Raw genomic sequence first — 22,099 nt, 5'->3', positions numbered from 1 at the left:
GATTAAAAAATTTCAAATGTCGAAACCCGACCACGTGGTTTTCAATTTATAACGATCTCTTGCTATTAATAAAACTGTGTCTTATAAATTATACCTTAATGCTCGTTAATTCGTAACATCATTTTTAAATATAATTAAGTATAAACGTTAGATAATTAGTTTTAATAAAAATTATATAGAATTATTGTAATTTGATTTAAAATTTACGTAATTAGTTGTAAAAAAAATATGGTTTATTTCGTTTAATAAAATAAGAGAAATGTAACGTACGCCATCTAGCGTCGGATATTTCTGTTATATTGGAAAATATAAATTTGGCCACCTTTTCGTATTTTTTTAAATGATTATTTTTTAAAAATATATAACTCTAATAAAAGTTTAACAAGCTTAGGGAAATGGGGAGTAGGTCAACCATTAATCTTAAATAGGACTAATTGACAATAACGACTATTGTTCCCCCTAATCACGTGATCAACGGTGATTGACCAAGCGAATCCGAGTTAAAAAATATAAACAAAATAAATAAGTATATAAAATTAATCTCTTTTCTTCATAAACAGTAAATTTTACAACAAAAATAGAACGTTAAAATATTATATTAAATTTCCTCTTTTTTAAGATATTAAAAAAAAAAAATGTTAAAAGTTTATTAATTAAAATTTAAGGGAGCGCTGTTCGAAATTTAAGTTTCAACGCCCCCTCTGCCTAAAACAAAACAAAAAAAACTAACTAATTTTTAATTTGATTTTAAAATATTCGTTTAAATTATTATTTTTTTTTAATTTAAAATTTTATTTATGAAATAAGAAAAATAATAATGTATAAAAATCGAACGGTTTAGAATTACTCCATTCTGTTTTGTTTTTCTATATATATATACAGTATATAAAGTCTGCTTATCATTAAAAATGGCTTGAAGGTATCTTTAAATAAATTTTCTTCTTCGATTTTCGATATTTTGACAGTTTACTGATAAGAAAATCTGTTGTTAAATTCGTACACTTAGCGAGGTTATTGTTCTTAACGTGATTAATGACTCCAACAACTCCTTACCTGTTGATTGATGGCTCTATTGAGTCACACTTACACAAGAAAATTCTTGATGATTATTGTTATTTTTGCTGAATTTTTATATAAAATAAATTGCTTTTTTTAATTCTTAATCATCATTTAAATCATAAGATTATTTTATTTTTAAGTTTTCCCGTATTTTTTTTTTTTTTTTTTTTTTTGAAAATCCAATTAAAGTGAGATGCCCGCTTCATTATAATCTTCGATTTCGGCTTCAAAAATTGATGTAAAATTTAAAAATTTCTGTATTTAGCGCTAAATTTTTAAAAACAAATCCAAAAAATTGTATTATTTTTTAGAAATTTAAGATAGAAATTATATGAATAAGATTATAATTGAGGCAGACCATACTTTGATCCCGCCGCTTCAAGCAATCTTCGGGCTTTCAAGCAAACTTCAATTAAAACTCCGGGATGATACTAAGAAAAAGAGCGCATAACTGAGATAATAACTGATAAATATCGACGTTGTTGGTCCGGAGTGATGATGTTAATACACGGAATTAATTGAGATACGATGTTCAAAATTACATAAGGGGCATTACATTAAGTGTGAGTGATCAATATTAATGTTGGGCTCACTTTAACCTTTTTGCGAATCCCTCGGCGCTTTAGTTATTCCTACTTAATGCTAGTTTAACTGAAGTTTAATTAATTTAAATGCAACAAGGTCGTAACAAATCCCACGCGGAGGGGGATAAGGTAAAATACTAGATGGTTATTTTAGTATAAAGCGCTTATATATCTCTATACAGGAACCTTAATTTTCGTTGCGAGGGATAACCTGATGTTACACACTTATATACAACCCTACAGACGTGTTACGTATACATAAATTCATCATTACACAAATATTTATATAGGATTAATTGGTGTTTATAAGTTGAGTCATACTCAATTTTAATAAATAATTTGAAAAATTTGAAGTCGATAGTAAGGATGAAGAGGCGTTGGATTTATGGACTTTATAATATATCAGACTATTGTTATCAATTGTTTATCATAAAGAATTCTTAAAGGAGTTAAACCAACTACATAAACACGAACATGATTTGATTGTTTAGATCTTAACAATTTATTGCTATATAATTTATTTATTTTGATAGTTTTTAAATGGAATTATATAAATCTTTCTACTATTCAAGGACGAATATATTAGCCTAGTTGATTCTTCAAACATAACTACACACTTGGATGGTTGCTTGCGGTAAATACCAGGCCTTCCTTCTGTATTGTGATTGAATTTTGACAACAAAAAGAGGTTACATCACATATGAAAGATAGCATTAAGAACCAGATGTGACGAACTAAATTATCACAGTTAGTTTAATTTAAAAATATATATATATACAGTATATATATAAATAAAAATAAATAAATTCTTTTTCAGTAGCCAAGTTTAATATCTCGCTAAAGAGATATCATACTTTTTAATTGTTCAGGTCCTTAAACTCAAGTGGAATGCCCTCAATTCGTAAGCCAGTATCAAATTTACTTGTGTTTAATTGTCAACAGCTCGAGTTTAATAATAAATCTTTCATAAATTTTAATAGTTTTTTATATTGTGCAAGGCCCTAAGAATGTGTGGATTGCCGGGCCCTTTTTTTAAATAAAAAATACAGTTTTATAAGTTAAAGTCTGATATTATACAATTTCTAGTGACCCAATTATGTTGGAATCAAAACGCTGAATCAGACGAATATCGATATTTGTTACGTTCAAGGCCCCCTAAAAGTGCGAGGCTCTGAGTACGCGTGGGACTTAAGAGGCCCCTTTTGAATGGATGTTTAGTGTAAAAGCTTGATATTTGATATTGTAAAGGTTTTAAGATGCTAGTTAATACTAAATTCTGAGTATAGAACTTAAACAGGGCCGAACAGAAGATAGGAAACCAGGGCTGCAGCTCTGAGGCCCTTTTCTATATGTGTTCAGCAATTTTAATATATATATATATAAGAATTCAAGCATCTATAGCATACATGGTTTATACGCTGTGAATATTACTCTATTTTGGTTACGAAAGTGGGTAAATATGCTCTAATTCCTTTCAAACTGGCAACTTTGTTCTTCATGGCTTTGCATTTACGTGTGTTCGAGGCCTTTAAAAAGCGCGAGGACCTAGACGGGGGCCTAGATTGTTCCAAAACACTCAAGAAATCATAATATACCTTTAAATATTTAACTAGATTAGAAGGTAAATCTCCCCACTAACAGTCAAAGAATAGAATCAGCCATAAAGAAAAGCCTCAAATTTGATCATATTACTGATTTATATATACATATTTAAAAAAAAAAATATATTTGTGAATGAAGTTTAAAAAAAAATCTAAACTAAATATTTAGTGTAACACAGTACAGTAAATTATAAATGTTTTGACCTTCTTCTGTTTATTTTTTTATGGTTGGGAGCAGTTGATCCTAATATTGAAGCATAAAAATTCCGTTAAGAGACGTAAGTTTATAAGGGAGAAGGACAAGAAATGCGAAACTGCTTGATCATAAAACATGATCTGGTTCCCGTCTACTGGAGGTCAGCGTACAGCACAAAACGGAAACGATGACGACAGATAAGTCTTCTCTACCCCTTTCTTTCTAATGGATAATTATGCACCCCGTTTCCAATTACTGAAGACTGAAAGTTAAAAGATTTCAAATCTTTATTAATAGAAATAATTTAAATATAAATCACTAGCATTTATCTTCTTTTTCCTCTTAATCTCTTACTTTAATTGGAAGCTGTAACCTAAAAATCAAGAGGGATAATTATGATCGATCTGTAAAGAATCTCTTTTCATTTACTTAAATCTTACTCCATCCCAAAGCTTTAAGAGAACTTTATATTAAAATTTATATGTTTCTCACGTAACAGAATTAAAAAAAAATGCGAGGAAATTTATATTAAATTTTGGTTAAAGGCATAAAAATTTTAAACACGTCGAGCCTTTAGTAGTAGGCCCTAAATGCGAAAGTTTAAATATGACCTTTACGTATTGATAAAACCTCTTTAAATGTGATAGTGGGGCCTGTAAGTAGAGAGCATTAATGAATGGGAATACCGGCTGTAGCATTTTTAGGGGGCATAGTCTCACTATTTATTAATAACGCACGTTTAGGTTATATTTTCTATATTTATATATGTAATGCCTGTAAAGAAATTGGGCTTAAAGTCTCAAAAATACTTATAGCAGCCTTACGTACATAATTTTTCTAATATGACAGTCTTTAAACTTCATAGGGCCTGAATATGGGTACATAGATGTGATGCTTGAATAAGGTTTTTAAATGGGCCTCCATCAATTTGTATACAGAAAAATCACACAAATTTTTAAAAAGTTTATGAATTTTTATGTATAAAATATATTATAATACTGTATATTAAATGTAAAATATACGTATACTGTATATATAATTTATATATTGTAAAAAATCAATAAAAAATATAAAAAAATTATATGTAATTCTCATTTATCCTTGACCACGTTAATTAGATTAAAAGGATTTAATTTTCATTTTAAAAAAAATTGAAAAAAGAAAAAAATGAACTGTTTTAAGCTAATTTATTCTTTATTAATTCATTTTTTCTAAATTTTTATTATTTTTCTTTAATAAATTTATAATAAATGAATAAAAGTTTCTAAATGAATTTATAATTAAATTTTTTAAAACTGCATGTAAAAAATGTATTCATTAATTTAAGACAAATACAAGTTTTAAATTTAAATAAATATTTTTTTAAATGAATAATTTATGAGTATTATCATTTTATAATGTTTAAATAATGATCTGGGGCCTTTAAAAAGGCTAAATTTTTGATAGGAATAAGAGCTCAGAGGAGTTTTTAGTCTATGGTCTATGGCCTTTGAACCTGTACCAAAGACCCAAAGAAAACATAATATAGCATTGTATAAACAGGGCCTTTCAGAGTTCTAAAGAGGCCTAGGACATTACCTTTTTGGTGCCCTATTATATTAAAAAATAAATAAATAAAACTGTATTTTCTTAATACATAAACCAGCAAGAGTTGCTTGACTTTCCAGGCAAAGTTTAAAATTTTAGTGGTGCCATCTGTTATCATATTTTAATAAAAAAGCTTTTTATATTTTTAATTGATTGTTATAAAATGGCAAAAAGCTATATTTTAGAAGACTTTCTTCTTCTTCCCTATGATTAGGGCCTGCGTACAAGGAGACATTGTTACATATCTTGTTAAATTAGAATTATTAACTTGTACAAGAGAAAAATATAACTTATATGATATATAATTTAAAATGAAATTGTCTATTTTACTCAGTTTATTATTTATGTAATAATGAGGAACATTTATGAATATAATATAAGATTCATTGCATGATCATTCATTATAATGTATTATATAGATCCATCAAGATCAATTTTAATCATTCCTGATAGAAGATACATCTCTTTGCTTGTGTCTTACATGATTTTAAAAATTAGATATTTATATTTTAATTAATTTCAGTTAGTTTATGATTCTTAACATTCTATTTATTCCAAAGTTCAGTGAAATATAAACATTTAATGGCTCTATTGTAGCAATTTAACAAAAAAAAGTTTACTAATTTATTATAATTAAATGTCTCTTATAATGCTAACACTATATAAATTGTAACTTCATATTTAATATATTGAAACCCAGAAAGTGGGAGAACCAACAAGGTCATTTAGTCAGGGCCCCTTAAACTGAAAGGCCTTAAAATTTAGTATTTTACATAAAATAATGATAACAAAGCAATATTTTTATGTAATTGGTGAAATATATATTTTTTAATGAAGAGTGAGGCCTCATATTTGTGACTGGTTCCATTTCACCTCATTCAATCCTTTATACATTAATAAAAATGTAGAATATAAACTTACAGCTTCATAAATAATTAAAATTAATTGCTAAAATATTCTAAAATAGCTTCAAATTAGTGATAAAAGAAATTAGAATCAATACAAATTGATTTTATATTAAATATATTAAAAACTATCCCAGAGTCAAGAGAACCACTTAAAATTATAACTGTGATAACTATCTTCTAAGTGGAAGTGACAGCATCTGTAGGTGTTATAAGTATAGAATTACACTTGAAATATAGGGCATGAGAAGTTTAAATAAATATAAATGAGCACATTTCATCAGATATAATAAATACAACAAAAAATTTTAATTAACCTTAACCTGATATCAATTTATATAAGTAGTGAAACAAGCTTTTGTCTTGAGAATGGCAAGTGATTATTTACAAGAATTATTCCAATAAATAAATAATAAACACTAGAAGAACGTTAATTAAATTCATGCAGGCAGGATCATATACAGAAGGCCCTATTGGAATATAAGGGCCTGGACATGGATATAGAAGGATAGAGTTCAGTCTTCAATGTGGAAGATTACCCACTGTAAATGCAAATTTCTTAGACATTTGACAGGTAAAACAAAATTTCTTTTTATTTTATGTGTCTTTCAAAGAAGGATAGGGCCCCACATTTGTGAGTACAATACAGCCTTTTCTCATTTCAGATCCCAGTTGTAAGAATATAACTTAATTGCCATTGAAAACAAAAGTATACTTATAAAGATTTACAAATTTTTAATTAATTAAATTTAAATTAACAATGTATAAAAGTATAGATTTATTGCCACTGAATAAGCTAATGATATATACTCTATAAACATACAAAGATACAAGGGCCTCAGACAGTCAGGCCCTAAAATGTATTTTTATTTTCATATGAAGAAACGTTATGCCTCTTGATAAAAAAAAAATCTTCTTGGAAAAAAAAATCCATTCGCTTGTACCAAGTAATCCTAGTCAATACCTTAATTAGGGTCTACTTAGAGATGTTTACTTTGTATAGCCCATTGAGAGATCGCTCTTAAGAAAGCGAAGATTCGACATCAAAATTGGATCTTGGCTTACTTTCACCTACTTTCGTCTTTCGTATCGTTGTAAGAGGAGTTAAATTCAATTTCTAACAAATGCAATTTTGTTATACTCTTCATATTGTCAGATAAACGCATTAATTCAAAAGTAAATTGCATTTTCTAGATAAAAAAAACAAGAACATCTAAACAATATACTTACAAAAATCATCGTTTTATATGATAGTCCACTTATAAATTCCCCCCTCTTTCTTTTCTTTCTTAAAATGTATCTAAGAGGAGTTTTTATCTATTTTTATTGGAAAAAAAATATTTACTTTTATTACAATTGATACCGAATTGCCGTTTTTAGCAGAAATAATTTGAAAATCAAGTAATTTTTTTAAAATTTAAAACGCCTTATAAAACGTTTGTAATTCTTAAATTATAAATGTACATTGAAAGATTGGACCTAAATATTAATTCGGTTTGGTAGTAGCTTATATATTATATATTTTTTAAAAATATGTTAAAATATTCATTGATTTTGACCGAAGAGCGTACAAAAATTCTTAATTTAAGTATTTTATTAGTTAAAATGGGTGTTTATTTGGGCCCACTGCACTCGGTGATGAACCCAAAAAACCCCACTCGAAAATTTAAAATATTTGAATAATTATACGTTATGAAGTCTGAACTAATAAATTTTGTGGCAATGGGGAGGACAAGCCTCTGTAGCATCCATGGATCCTCCCCCTTACTGCACTTCAAACAACTGTATGTAGCTTATATACTCCGAACTATACAGTATATAAACTTCCAAATATATAGTTTATACACTTCCAATTATGCGGTTTATATATTTGTATCAATAACTATACAGTTTATATATTCAGCAGTATATATATTACATAGATGAAATTCAGAATAATTATCACAGCAGAATAATATTGATCGTGTAAACAATTATTCTAATCAAAAGTATACATATTTATGACACATAAACTATTAATACGTGTGTAATTAGTGTATATCTAGAGAAATATTCCATAAAAAATACTAATTATTCGTTATCGCTCATACATTAATGAATTAAACTTAAAAAAAAAAAAAAAAATTGTTGTGATGAGTTGCGTACCTTTTCCGGCAAAGACGTTTAAATTCGCTATTGGCGCCATCTGTTATAACATTTTATTAAAACGTTTTTATATTATTAATTATTATAAAACGGCAAAAAGGGTATTTTGAGGGTAGAGAAGAGTTTTATAAAAAAATAATGCAAATGCTAATAACGAATAAAATCTCCATTAAGTCCGACCCCACTCGAGATGCGTCACCCTCTCTATCTCCCCACCCCCTCGACTTTTAACCTTCAAAATTTAATAGCATCAATGTCTCTAATATATAAACCTCCCTCCAAAATTTCAGAAATTTTCGACGAAAGGCACGGGAGTTATTAAGCTTCAAATTAGGTGAATAAAATCCTGCACCCCACATACATTAACATCCATACATATAAGAAAACCCCTCAATATATATATATATGAATTTTTAAATTAAATTAAATAAATTCGTCAATAATTTGTAACTACGAATAGGGGATATTGACGAGGTAATTTACGTGCAAATCAAGCACTTCAGTCAGTTACCCTATAATAATTCTGGCTGTTATCTGAGTTTATGAGCCTATAGGAAACATTATCCTATGTAATCGTAGATAGTAGCTGTCCAACTAACAATAACGATCTGTATTCTCACCACTGATGTTTAATGACAGCTTTGAGTGCTGCGAAAACAATTTCCATAGCCTCAAGTTAGGAAAAGATAAATGATGTTTATGGATGACGAAGATTACGTCGATATTTTTGATGTGATGATTATTTTTTTTGACGTCAGAATATCCGATAAGAATTATAATTTGTTTATAAACTTTATATTATATAAAAATATGCATAATTGAATGTTACTGAAGACTTACAATACGTTCCTTTTCATCTTATCACCTGTCTGTTAAATCTTCATAAAGTGTGATTCTCGATGAAAATAATAATAAATAATAATTTAAATTAATTTTTAAGGTCTTATTTATAGGAAAAATCATTTATTTTAGCATTTTTATATGTTATTCTTATATTTTTCTAGTTGTAATAACCAGTAACGAGTTGCTCGACTTTCCCGGCAATATTTAAAAGTTTGGTGGCGCCATCTGTTATGATATTTTATTAAAAAAAACATTTTATGTTTTTAACTGTTATAAAATGGCAAAAAGATTAATTTTGAGGGTAGGGATGGGTTTCGTAGAAAATTGTAAATGCTAATAAGGAGTAAAATCTTTATATCCGGCTCACTCGAGATGCGATACGTTATCCCCTCTATCTCCTCACCCCCTCGACCTTTTTCCACCAAAATTTAGTAGCATCAATACCTCTAATAGACAAATCTTCCTGCAAAATTTCAGAAATTTTCGATAAAAATCACAGGAGTTATTAAGTTTCAAAGAGGGTGAACAAAATGGTGTCCACTACATACCAAACTCCGTCAGTTAACCACTATAAAGACTAAATTTCAATTACTTCGATTGTATTTATTATGTTCTTTGTATCAAGTATGTAAAATAAAAACACATTATCTTAATTTAAACACTAATATACGGGATTTCTATTGGTCCAATAATTCATTACAGCAAATCCCCCGCTTTACGACCTCCCGCTTCGTAACCCCCGTTTTAACGACTGCATACATTTTTCTATTTTAATTGTATAAAATATTGCACTTTTATTGGTTACCCGTGCGTATTATTTCGTAATTAATATTATTTTATTTCCAGGAACGTAACTTAAGCTTATAACTCTAAACTTTTGGGAAATAATCGGCTCACTTAACGACGGACTTCTCAGAAACCAATTAAAAACTCCGTTAGTATGTCTGTTCGTTTCTTCATTTACTTATTTGCCAGATTTGTTAGAAAACAAAAGAAAAAAATGAATTTCTTAATTACGTATAACTAGCTTATTAATGATTTGGAAGCTGTCATTAATTTTCATTTATGTAAAATTAAAAAAAAAACCTTTTTAAATTAGGATCATACGGTATAACGTTTTTATGTTTTCCAGTTATAATTAGATAAAATAAGGGCCAACAAAGCTATTTTCAAGGCCCCAGATGCAAGGTGAACCCCGGCAGAGGCGTAACTACAGGGGCACGTGCCCTGTGTACAGAAAAACTGTCTGGGGCCCAGAACATAAATCTTTTACGTGAAAAATGTAAATGTAACACGAAAGTGATATAAAAGGTAAAGTAGTAAAATATTTTTAGGCTTTTTGCGAGGTTAAGGCCCCCCCCCCACATTTATATCACTGATCCAGGCCTTATCACACATCCCTAAGTCTCATTATAGGGAGTTTAACAATTATAAATAGTGGATAAAGTGTTTAAAGACAGAAATTCTTTACAAACTTTACAAAAGTTGTTCAAAATGAGATATTATTTTTGTTCAATACACAAATTACAATGTTTTGACCAGGGCAGGAATTACGTGTAGGCATACTGTGTGGCCCCCTAAACCAAAAAACACAGAGAGAACCCAAAATAAAGACGAAGGGAAGCCAAGTGATCGCTAAATTACACTGCATTGTGTGTGAGAAACAACAGAGAGATCCCCTTAAATATCATTGTCGATCAAAAAAAGGAGCCATTTAAGACCAGACTCCTTGTTATCTGGCTTAACGTAAATCTTACATTGGCTTTGACATATTTTTATAATTCCTCTCACGGTTAACTGAGCTTTGGACAAGCCTAAATCTGAATAATAAAATAGATATTCCCCCTGATTAGTCCAAAAATCAATCAAATTAGGAATAGCTCAAGAACTTATAGTATAAATAACGAATAAAAATAAATAAATGCTTTTAAAATGTTAAGTAAATTATATTTTAAAATATTCAATAATAAAACAGCATTTTATATTATTTCTATTCAAGTATGTAGTTTGGACACTTATCTAACAATCTTTAATAAAAAAAAAGAAGATTAAGTCAACAATACTGATTGTCACACCAATTTTAAAATTAATATTAATTACTGGTACTCACAATTATGTATTGTTCTCTCTTATTTATGATTCTGAATGAATGAATGAATGAATGTTAATAATGACTTTGACACTAAATAAATTTAACTATTATTAATAATAATAATAGTTTAATTATATATACAATAGTATAAACTACGTGCCTTTTAAAAATGCTGTTAGCTTATATTTAACACGGAAACAATTCTACTTTTTAATTAATTTATATTTTTGTATTTTTCAATATATTTAAATATATCAAAATATTTAATTTAAATACAATTGCTTACCTATTTCTATTTTAAGAAGTATTCTTCTAACATTCTTCATATCAAAAGAGGAACAACAGGGTTGGATTTAGACTTTTGTACTCCTAACATATAAGAGTATCTACTCTTTTACCAAGAAATAATTATTGTAAAAGCTCCAAGTCCTCCCTAAAATGTACACTTATAGTGTACAAGCCCTAATCTATACAGTCGTAGCATTAGCCCTTAAATTGTATAGGCCTATAGGCCCTAAACTGTACTCGTAGAGTCGGTGCATAAAGTATAAACTTGTAGTGTATTACCTTCATAAATTTTATTTCATACAAAAATTCTGTGAAATTTCTCATAAAGAACCAAAATTCCTTTTTCTTTCTAGATCTTTTCACGTAGGAATAAATAGTAATTCAAATTAAAATGATAAAAGTTAAGATAAAAATGTTTCTGAAAGAGAAGGGCCTCAAAAATGATTGGCCTAGGCATCACAAGCTCTAGAGTCATCCATTGTCCTTAAGTATATCATATATGATATCCTCCTCTATCAAATTACAATAGATTCAAAAGCAAGAGGCCCTTCGTGGTTCAAGGCAATCTGGTTTTTGCTGTGGAGTTTTACATTTTTAAAGGCCTCGTGGAATGCATAAGTAAATGCTTTGTTTAGTACTTGCAATCCAATAACTAAGATCTTGTGTAATTATTCTACAAATTGTATTTAAATTAATATATGAATGTTGAGTCTGAGAAATTAAGGCCCGGTTCTTTTACAGAAACCGTAAAACTATATGAATAATTATTTAGGAGGAGCTCAATGCAAGTTAGGAGGCGCTGATTCCTAGCAATCAGCGCCTCCTAACTTGCATTGAGGTCAGTGCACGCTTTTGGTTTGAGACTAAAGAAATCACGTCATTTCGCTTTCATAAAACCATAAATCGATATATAAACACACTGACGTCATGCTCTAGCACGTGGTTTGTGACGTCACGTGCATTGACCTTAATATAAGTCAGGAGGCGCTGATCGCAGGATTAATGGTCCAGAGAGCGGAGAGATAAAGGGGGGTCATATGTTATATCTCGAGTGGGGTCGGATTTAATGACGATTTTATTCGTTATTCGAATTTACAATTTCTTAAAAATATCATCTTTACCCTCAAAATTAAGCCTTTTGTCTTTTTGAGTTGAGTCTTTGCTGGATTTTTTCGTATTTTTTGTTGAAATAAAACGTAAAATTTTTTTTCTATTAGAAATCATTATTTCTCCTTAATCCATTACATTAAACTAAAGTTTTAAAAAAACCGAAATCATAGATAACCAGCAACGAGTTGCTCAACTTTCCCGGCAATATTTAAAAGTTTGGTGGCGCCATCTGTTATAACATTTTATTTTAAAAACTTTTTATATTTTTAACTATTATAATGTGACAAAAAGATTAATTTTAACGGTAGGGATTAGTTTTATATATATATAAAAAAATTGTAAATGCTAATAACGAGTAAAATCGTCATTAAGTCCGACTCTATTGGAGATATACATGACCCCAATTATCTCCCCACCCCCTCGATCTTTAACCACAAAAATTTAATAGTATCAATCCCCCTGATAAACAAACCTCCCTGTAAAATTTCAGAAATTTCCGACAAAAAGCACAGGAGTCATTAAGCTTCAAAGAGGGTGAACAAAATCGTCCCCCCCGCACATACACTACACCTATACATACAGAAATTACCCCCGAAGTTTTTTGCATTTCTACGCATTTCAAGGTGTCCTGAGTCCAAAAATGCGAGAAGACGAAGACTGAATGCGGATAGAGACCTGAATTGTATTGCCGAGAGCAGGAACCGATATAGCATTGATGGGGGATGTTAAATTCGGGGCACTAGGAGGCTTTGCCGACGACGGGGAGTTGAAATGGGTGGAACTGGAGGATGGGATGACGGAGACGACAGTTGGCGGTTGAGAAGGGAGCACGTTAGGTGATGTGGGAACAGCCAATACGTAGCAGGAATTTACAGTGTAGGTCGGTATAGAAAGGGTGAGAATGAGGGAGGAGAGTAGCAGGATGAGGAAGCTGCAGATCCGTGACTGCTGTAGGGACAACACAAACATGACAGGAGTCTGCAGTACGGGCTGGAACAGAGGGAGCGGGTTTGGGGGGAATACCGAGATGAAGAGTTTAGGTCTCTTTCAGTGTCGAATTAGTAGCATTGGAGACGAAAATTTGGCTACCGATCGGGTGTTTGTTGACGGCTTGGCGTGATTTTCGACATCTAGCCATATTGCTCTGTTTAGATGGGACGTTTGCTCCGGAATCCTCCCTCAGTCGCTTGAGACTGTTGTTTGTGGTTTCGGGTCCAAATAAAGATCGCGGAGTTTAAGGAAGTGCCTGACGTTTACGATATTTCAACCGACGAGACCAACAGGGTCTCTGAGATATTCCTTTAGACGTTAGGATCGAGTTCTGAAGGCCGGAGATAGATAGAGGACAGCATTTGGCTTTGTGACTAGATAATTCAGTGCTGTCTACAGGGCCGGATTTACCAATCCAGGGGCCCTGGGCACAAATTCGGTGGGGGTTCCGCCTTTAAGAGTAGGCAAATTTGATGATTTAGAAAATTTACACAAAATACTGTACTTTCAATTAGATTTGAACTAGGAAGTTGTAAATTTCATTTAAAAATAAGTTTATTGTAAACACATATTTTATTGTGTAAAACTAATTATTTTAATTTAACTGAAAAATACCTATGTGAAATTTTTCCCCGAAATTTTCCGATGTTTCATAGGTTTTTTCCCGGGTTTGGTTTTCTTGTCTGTTGCCCTTATGATTAGGCCACACTATCGCTGTCGCAGTAATAGAAAAAAAAATTATGTTTAAACATAATTTTTTTTAGTTTTGTGGGGGCCCCTATTTTCTGGGGGCCCTGGGCACAGGCCCCAAATGCCCTTATGTAAATCCGGCCCTGGCTGTCTATGGTGTTAAAGATACAGGAGGCCGGGCGATATGAGAGAAGCTTCCTACGCCTTCGCAGTAAGTCGGCTCTTTGCTGGAATGTAAAGTTACGTTGATTGAGACGCGAGTTTCTTTAGCCATGAAATTTAGTCTTATTGGTATTAATGTTGAATTATTCCGAAAAAAAAAGAAAAATTGGAATTTTTACCCTGTGTTTAGTTACCACACTTTATGTACTACCAAATTTTGGGTATTCGTAAATAATCTGACGCACTAAGTGAGGTAAAGAGTTTCCTAAGACTCGGCTGGCTGTAGTCATTCTTTCTTTGTCACAATAGAAAAGTATTTTCACAAATGAATATAATAAAAACTAAACTACCAGAGATGTTACCTGATATTTGCTATGAATAAGAAGATATTTTGTGTTAGCTGGTCTAGGAGTCCACTCTTAAATTACAAAACTGTCAGAGGTCTTCAAATCACAAAACAGAGGAAACATTTAAAAAAATTTGACAACACTTATCTGTAACAAGTTTGATCAGTGTCACAAAGAGAGCAGAGGATGGCATGTGACATATTTGTGCCAACTCACCCACAAAAAATACTGAAGATTAAACCTGTGGGTGAATTGGCACAAATATGGTGTAGGTGGGTGTTCTCCGATTGGCAATATCTTGAACAGGTACGTTTTAAATTGTAAATCCGTAACTAATGTCAATTTCTCTGCGAATTTGTTCTACAACAAATATCTACCGGTGTTTATTTTTATGTATGGCTGATGAGGGTCTTGTGTACCGAAATATATACCAATAATAACGTTGCATTCTGATGATAGAAGTACCATTTTGATGTTACCAGTAACAGTGTGATAAGTCGTTGTTATCGGCTCAATTCAAGCTCCGAATGATACGTTCGGGACCTTAACAGAGCTGTAGAGCATACTCGTAGGAACAAAAAACTCAAAGGAACCATACCTCTACATATGATCGTTCGGGAAATATAGCCCCAAAAATGATTCTGTGACATATTCCAATGCCTTTTATTCTCGCTAAGCATTGATTCTTGAATTAGTGCGATATCAATTTTGTTACATGATGATAAATAAAAATCTGCTGTTCATGCTTATTATTTAAACCGTTGATATTTACTGAAAGAATTTTTAGTCTGTTATTCATTCTGGTGGGATTATCATGACCTCTGGTATAATATAATTGCTGGGTGGATTTGGAAACGCTCGAGAAGTGGGTCCTATTATTTGGACAAGAACCTGTTTGCATTTCAAACTACGTGCTTATCGAGTATTGTTGGAATCGGAGACCCGACCGTCCAGTCCTCTTCTGACATCTTTTGTTTTCTAGACGCCAAACTGATTAAGGCTACCAGCACCTACATTAATTACTAAGTGAAATAGTGGAAATAAGTAATTTGAAGTGGTGAAAAAGTTTAAAACTGGCGAATGGTTGGCGAGATTTTAAAATTTTCCAGAGCGACCACTGCATAAGATGTGTAAACATGCGACTGATTTAATAATTTGGGCGAACTTCCGTTATGGGTGGTTTGTAAATGATACACGTATCTTCAGAATCTAGATATTGATAATAGATGATTATAATTTCAAAAAGTTGAAATTGTTTTATATTTACATATAAACCAGTTTGTCGGATGCAAATTAGAGCAACTTTGATGTATCAGAGGAAACCAGAAGTGTATAACAATACATAAGGCCGAAGAAATAATTTAAAATGATTTATAAAGAAGAATATGTTCGAGGCCTCCGTGGCGCAATCGGTTAGCGCGTTCGGCTGTTAACCGAAAGGTTGGTGGTTCGATCCCACCCGGGGACGAAGATTTTTTGTTGGTTTTAGGTAATTATTTTGACTTTTTGTGTTACACTTACCTTTATGAATGTCGTCGGAACCTTTTCAACATTTATTTTGCTGGTTTTATTGCTCCGTTGTCGATATTTCACCAACTTCTGATTTTGGTCGACCGTTACAACGACCTTGGACCGGCGCCATTTCACTACGAAACGACCGTTACAGCGACCTTTGGACCGGGACCTTTCGTTACTAAACACGAATATAGTCATTTTATTTCTGACTCTCTTCAGGTGAGCGATCTTTATTACTCTTGCAATGGATTCCCCGATGTCGTCCCCTACATCTACAAGGGAAAACCATGCTTTGGTCTACTCTACGGTTGACGACGAACCCCAATTAGCGACCGTTATAAATGGCACCCGCCATGTTGATCCGTCCGAAACGGGCATCGGAAGTGTCGTCTCGACCACCGATCTCACCTCAGCGACTACACGCCGTAGCTCAAGAAGGAAGAATTGCACATCTTCGAAGTCGGCAATGGGAAATAGAAATAAAACCACAGTCACGAACTCCCCCCTTCCCAACCGAGAGTGAATAAACGCAGACAGCGAGGAAGGCCGAAGAAATCTACACTTCCTACCTCCGAGATCGACGACACTATCATCCCAGTGGTCCCGATTCCAACGGATGCAGCCATCTCCGATCCCGTCCATGTTCCAGAAGCGCCGATCAGTAGCTCCGACATCCAGGACTCTTTTCACTCCGACCACCCCTCCGTCAACAAACACACCTTACAGTGTGCTTTCAACAGGAACTCCGCGGTTTTCCCTTGTCTCGCAGCCGGTTGCAATAAGCTATTTTTCGGTTTACACTCTCTTATGTCACATTCGGGCATGGTACACAACTTACTTCTCAACCCTATCTGGTCCTGCAACACGTGCCAACTGTCTTTTAAAACTCGTTTAAAACTTCTTGACCACGAATTCTCCGCGCACCAAGTCGATTTTCCTTTCGCGGCCAACCCATTAACTCCCGATGAGTTACCGTTGGGCTCTCGGGCGGTGGATTATTTCGTTAGGAAAGGTGTCACCAAATTCCCCTGTATCTTCGGTTGCGAGATCGTCACCGACAGGAAGGACTCCCTCATCGGGCACACGCTTACGGTCCACGAAACTCTCCTAAGAGTAATTACCAAGTGTGATGCTTGTTGCTTTAGCACCATCGACAGCAATGAGTTCTCCAGTCACAAAGCCAAACGCTGCCCTATTTCTATTTCCGGTCCGCCGATTTCGATTGTTTCGTCGGATCGTCTAAAAGATCACCTTAAAGACGCTGTCGGTCTCGTCGGTTGGAATCTGGTTAACGTCAGGCACTTCCTCGAGCTCCGCGACCTCTACTTGGTTCCTGAGGCCATTGACAACGGCCTGGAAAGTTTGAGAGAGACGCCCGGTGCTAAAATCCCTTTCAAAAGAAGCAACATGGCAAGATGTCAAAAATCAATCCAAGCAGCCAACCAACATCCGATCGGTAGCCAAATTCTGGTCTCCAATGTTACCAATGTGCCAGGAAGGAACCGTCACCTCTGATCTCGGTACTCCCCCGTTACCTGCACCGCCGGTACAGGATGCCGACTCCCGCAACATCTGTGATGTTCCTGCAGCATCCACGGTTTCTCAGCCCCACCGTTTTACGGCTCCTCCTATTCCCACTCCGTCCAATCTAGCCAACGCTGCCTCTTCCTGCCCCGATTTGGCTGCTCCCGTTTCTCCTACTGTGATCCCTCCTCCATCGTCACCTACCGTCCCCGTTTCTCCATCCTCCAGTTCCACCCACCACAGCTCTCCCTCGCCGCCTAGGCCTCCTAGCGCCTCGGTTGTTCGGTCTCCCAACAACCAAATTTTGGCTCCCGCCCCAGTCTCCACCATTTGGTCCCCCATCCGCCCCCAAAACCCGTCTTCCCTCCATGGCGCTCCGGATTCCCGCTGGCAACTCCGCAATCCGATCATCAAATCCGCCGAGGAATGGGAAAAGGCTTGTTTCGACATCACTGAATTAACTAACGCTCATTCGGTCTGCGAAGATGACTCCTGGGAAGAGGTGGAGCGTAAAGATCACGCTCTCAGAGACTCGCTCTACACCTACATTTGGTCTCTAACACATCCCTCCAGCCAAACCGTTAGTTCTGTCTCCCATCTCAATACTACTCGCTCGGGTTCTACCCCGCAGGTCAACTGTTCTAGGGAGGTGAATCCGGTTCAACAAGAAATCATGGACATCAATGCTCGCTTAAATGAACGGAACCTAACCTTTAGGCAAAGAGGCGACCTTCTGAGAAGACGCAGGAAACTCCTCTCGGACCGCTCGGCTTCCTTTTGGCGTCGTAAATTCAACTTTAGGCCGAAGCAGGTATTCGAGGAGCTGATCGCCGGGTCCACATCTCCTCGTTGTCTCCTATCTTTGTCCAACATAGAAGTGGCGTTCCGTGAAAGGTACTCCCGGGAAACCGGCGGTAACACGCAATCTGAGGAATCTATTAGTGATGGCCATGTTCAGTTACGTCCCCCTTCTCTCGAAGACATCGACCACGTACTTAAGAAAACTCATGGTAGTTCCAGCGCAGGTTACGACGGCATCCCTTATGCCATCTGGAAACGCTTCCCCGCACTTAAATCGTGGTTACTTAATCTTTTCGCAAGATGCTGGAGAGAGAAAAGGATTCCAGATGCCTGGAAAACCTCTAAAACTATTCTGTTATATAAAAAAGGGGACCTTAACTCTATTAACAACTGGAGACCCATTACCATTCAACTGACAATAGCCAAACTCTATTCTTCCTGCATTGCCCGCAGCATCAGGGAATGCTGTTTACAAAATAACATCATCTCCAGTAATCAGAAGGGGTTTATGCCGACTCCCGGCTGCATTCAACACGACTTCATGATCCACTCCGCCATCCGCAAAGCGAAAAGATGTAAATCATCCGTTTTCATTTGCTCTTATGACTTTCAGGATGCGTTCGGCTCCATCGACCACTCCTTGATCCGGAAGTCATTGAGCAATCTAGGCTTCGACCAGGACTCTACCGACATTATCATGAGCCTATATGGTGACATCAACTTCTGGGTAGAAACCCCTGTGGGTAAGACCCGTCTCATTTCTCAACATCGTGGAGTTAAGCAGGGTGATCCGTCCTCTCCACTCGTCTTTAATCTGGTGTTGGAGCACTTGTCGAGATCTCTAAACAAGCTACCGAAGACGAGCCAAGGGATCAACCACCTTCTGTATGCCGACGACCTTACTATCATCTCGGAAACACCCCAACACTTTACGCAACTGCACGACTCGGTCATCAACTTCACCACCACTTCGGGTCTCTCCCTCAATAGCAACAAATGCAAGCTTCTCGCCTGTAAAGGCACAAAGAACTCTAACCAAGGTTGGCTTTCCAGTCGGGATCTTGACATCTCCCTGAAAGTCGGCCACCACACCATCAAACCGATCCCCTCCAAAGACTCTTTCCGTTATCTCGGCAATAAACTGGGTAAACTGAGGAACGGTATATGGTCCTCCTTTTGGGAGCTTCTTAACGATACTAAGGCTCTGCTAAGCAAAACTGCGTCCAGCCCTCTGCTGGTGCACCAAAAACATCACCTTTTGCGCACGTTCATCTGTCCTCGTTGGGAGTATTACATCCGGTTGAACGGTCTAGGCATCTCCTACGCCAAAAAACTCGGAGAAGCGCTTAGAGATGCCGTCCGGAAATACGTCGGCCTTCCCAAGCAGACCGCCCGTGCAGCCTTCCACTCCCTCCCAGTAGATGGTGGCCTCAACATCCCTGACCCCTGGACTTGGTGCTGTGCAACTCAGATTTCCCATATCACTGATCTACTTAATTGCGACGACGTGACAGTCCGCAACGCCATCCGTCAAGAAATTCTCCTTCTCATAAAAACTAGGTACCGTCCTTCTCCCGATGCCTCCATCGATGAAGATAGCTCGATACTCGACTATCTAAATAGTCGAATCGAGCATAGGAAGAGAGCAAACTTCATCGATTGCTCCGACCCGACCGCAATGATTCCGAGATACATCCGGGATGCTAACGTGCGGATTAACATTCAGGATGGTCACTTCGTCATTACCCATTCTAGTGGCACGGTCCTCCGTAACCGTTACCGTAGCTCCATATCCAAACAAATTAAATCTTTATTGAAATCGCGTATGGCTGACGACTGGTGTAGCAGTGAGAAAGGCCAAGGGAAAGCTATGGCTACGTGTAGGAACAGCGTCTCGAACACATGGATCAACGCTCCCTCACTTTCGAAAGGCACTTACGCCTTCGCCATGAAAGCCCGTCTTGATCTTCTTCCCACCAAAACTAATTTATTTCGTTGGAGGAAATCTCCCACCAGCCTCTGCCCCCATTGTGGCGATCGCGAAACTATTCACCATATTCTCTCCAAGTGTCACCGCTATATGCCTCTCAGGCGCGAGCTACACGACAAAATTCTGGCTCGCATAAGCAAAACGGTACACTACAACAACAATGGCCCTGGCGTCACGGTTTCTATCGACAAGTCGATAGACGAGCTGGGTAACGATAACTTACGCCCCGATATTGTTATACGCGACGAGACGGAGAAAAAGATCACCATCATCGATCTGGCCATCACGAGCCAATACGGGAAAGAATGCCTCAACGCCTCCCGCCGGAATAAAATCGATAAATACCGTCACATAGGGGAATTCTTCGCCGCGAGAGGGTACCGGGTTGTCAACGACGCAATTGTGTTTGGCTCTTTGGGAGGGACCGACTCCCGTAACACAGAGCTTTTTAAACTCTGTGGCTCCCCCGTTAAATATTCGGTGAAAATGCATAATTTCATTATAGCAGACATCATTAAATTCGCTCATAAAATATGGGGACAAAGATGCGGCCCTCGGCTTACCCCTGTCATCGGGTAACCTCTATCTGTAACTATCGGTGTCCGTATTCGTTTCTGTGTACTGGTGCTCTGTATTGTTGTAATAACAATTTCCTGTATTTTATTGCATCCGCATACGTTCCAGCTTTTGTCCCGCTGGTCCGACTGTCTTATCTTTTTGTATACTACCTTTGTACACATCTACGCTACCGTAACAATATGTAACCTACTTAATCTTAATCTGTTATTGTTACCCGCTCTACCTTGTTTTGTCCCTGAGGCACCATCCTCTGGACAAATTATATACATGCTGTCTTTGTACTAATTATCTATTATAACATATATGCATGGTTTTGTTATTTTGTACAGTTTAAATGAAAATAAATATGGTTCGAGCCCACCCGGGGGCGAAGTTTTTTTTACTGTTTTTTGTTGGTTCTATGTATTTATTTTGACTTTTTGTGTTACACTTACCTTTATGAATGTCGTCGGAACCTTTTCAACATTTATTTTGCTGGTTATATTGCTCCGTTGTCGATATTTCACCAACTTCTTATTTTGGATGACCGTTACAACGACCTTGGACGCCATTTATCTACGAAACGACCGTTACAGCGACCTTCGAACCGGCGCCCTTTCACTACGGACCACGATTCCAGTCATTTTATTTCTGATTTTGTCAGGTGAGCGATCTTTATTACTCTTGCAATGGATTCCCCGGTGTCGTCCCCTACATCTATAAGAGAAAACCATTCTTTGGTCTACTCTACGGTTGACGACGAACCCCAATTAGCGACCGTTATAAATGGCACCCGCCATGTTGATCCGTCCGCAACGGGCCCCGTTAATGTCGGCTCAACCACAGATCGCACCTCAGCTCCGTCACGCCGTAGTTCAAGAAGGAAGAATTGCGCATCATCGAAGTCGGCAAAGGGAATCGGAAATAAAACTACAGTTACGAACTCTCTTCCCTCTCTACCGAGCGTGAATAATCGTAGACAGCGTGGAAGGCCGAAGAAAACTGCACTCCTCTACCTCCGAGATCGACGACTCTATCATCCCGGTAGTCCCGATTCCTACGGATATAGTCACCTCCGATCCCGTTCAAGCCCCAGAAGCTCCGATCAGGAA

The 22,099-nt window shown here is 35.7% G+C and overlaps 1 non-coding gene across 1 annotated transcript; it reads left to right on the top strand.

Moving 5' to 3' along the window:
• Positions 1–15,993: 15,993 nt before the first annotated feature.
• TRNAN-GUU (transfer RNA asparagine (anticodon GUU)) lies at positions 15,994–16,067 on the top strand. Its single transcript has one exon. It is a non-coding gene; the product is annotated as a tRNA-Asn (tRNA).
• The last annotated feature ends 6,032 nt before the right edge of the window (positions 16,068–22,099 follow it).

This window comes from Centruroides vittatus, unplaced genomic scaffold (assembly GCF_030686945.1).
Source record: "Centruroides vittatus isolate TY-2023 unplaced genomic scaffold, ASM3068694v2 contig_1506, whole genome shotgun sequence".
NCBI classification, from domain to species: Eukaryota; Metazoa; Arthropoda; class Arachnida; order Scorpiones; family Buthidae; genus Centruroides; species Centruroides vittatus.
This window is presented reverse-complemented; position numbering and strand designations above follow the sequence as displayed.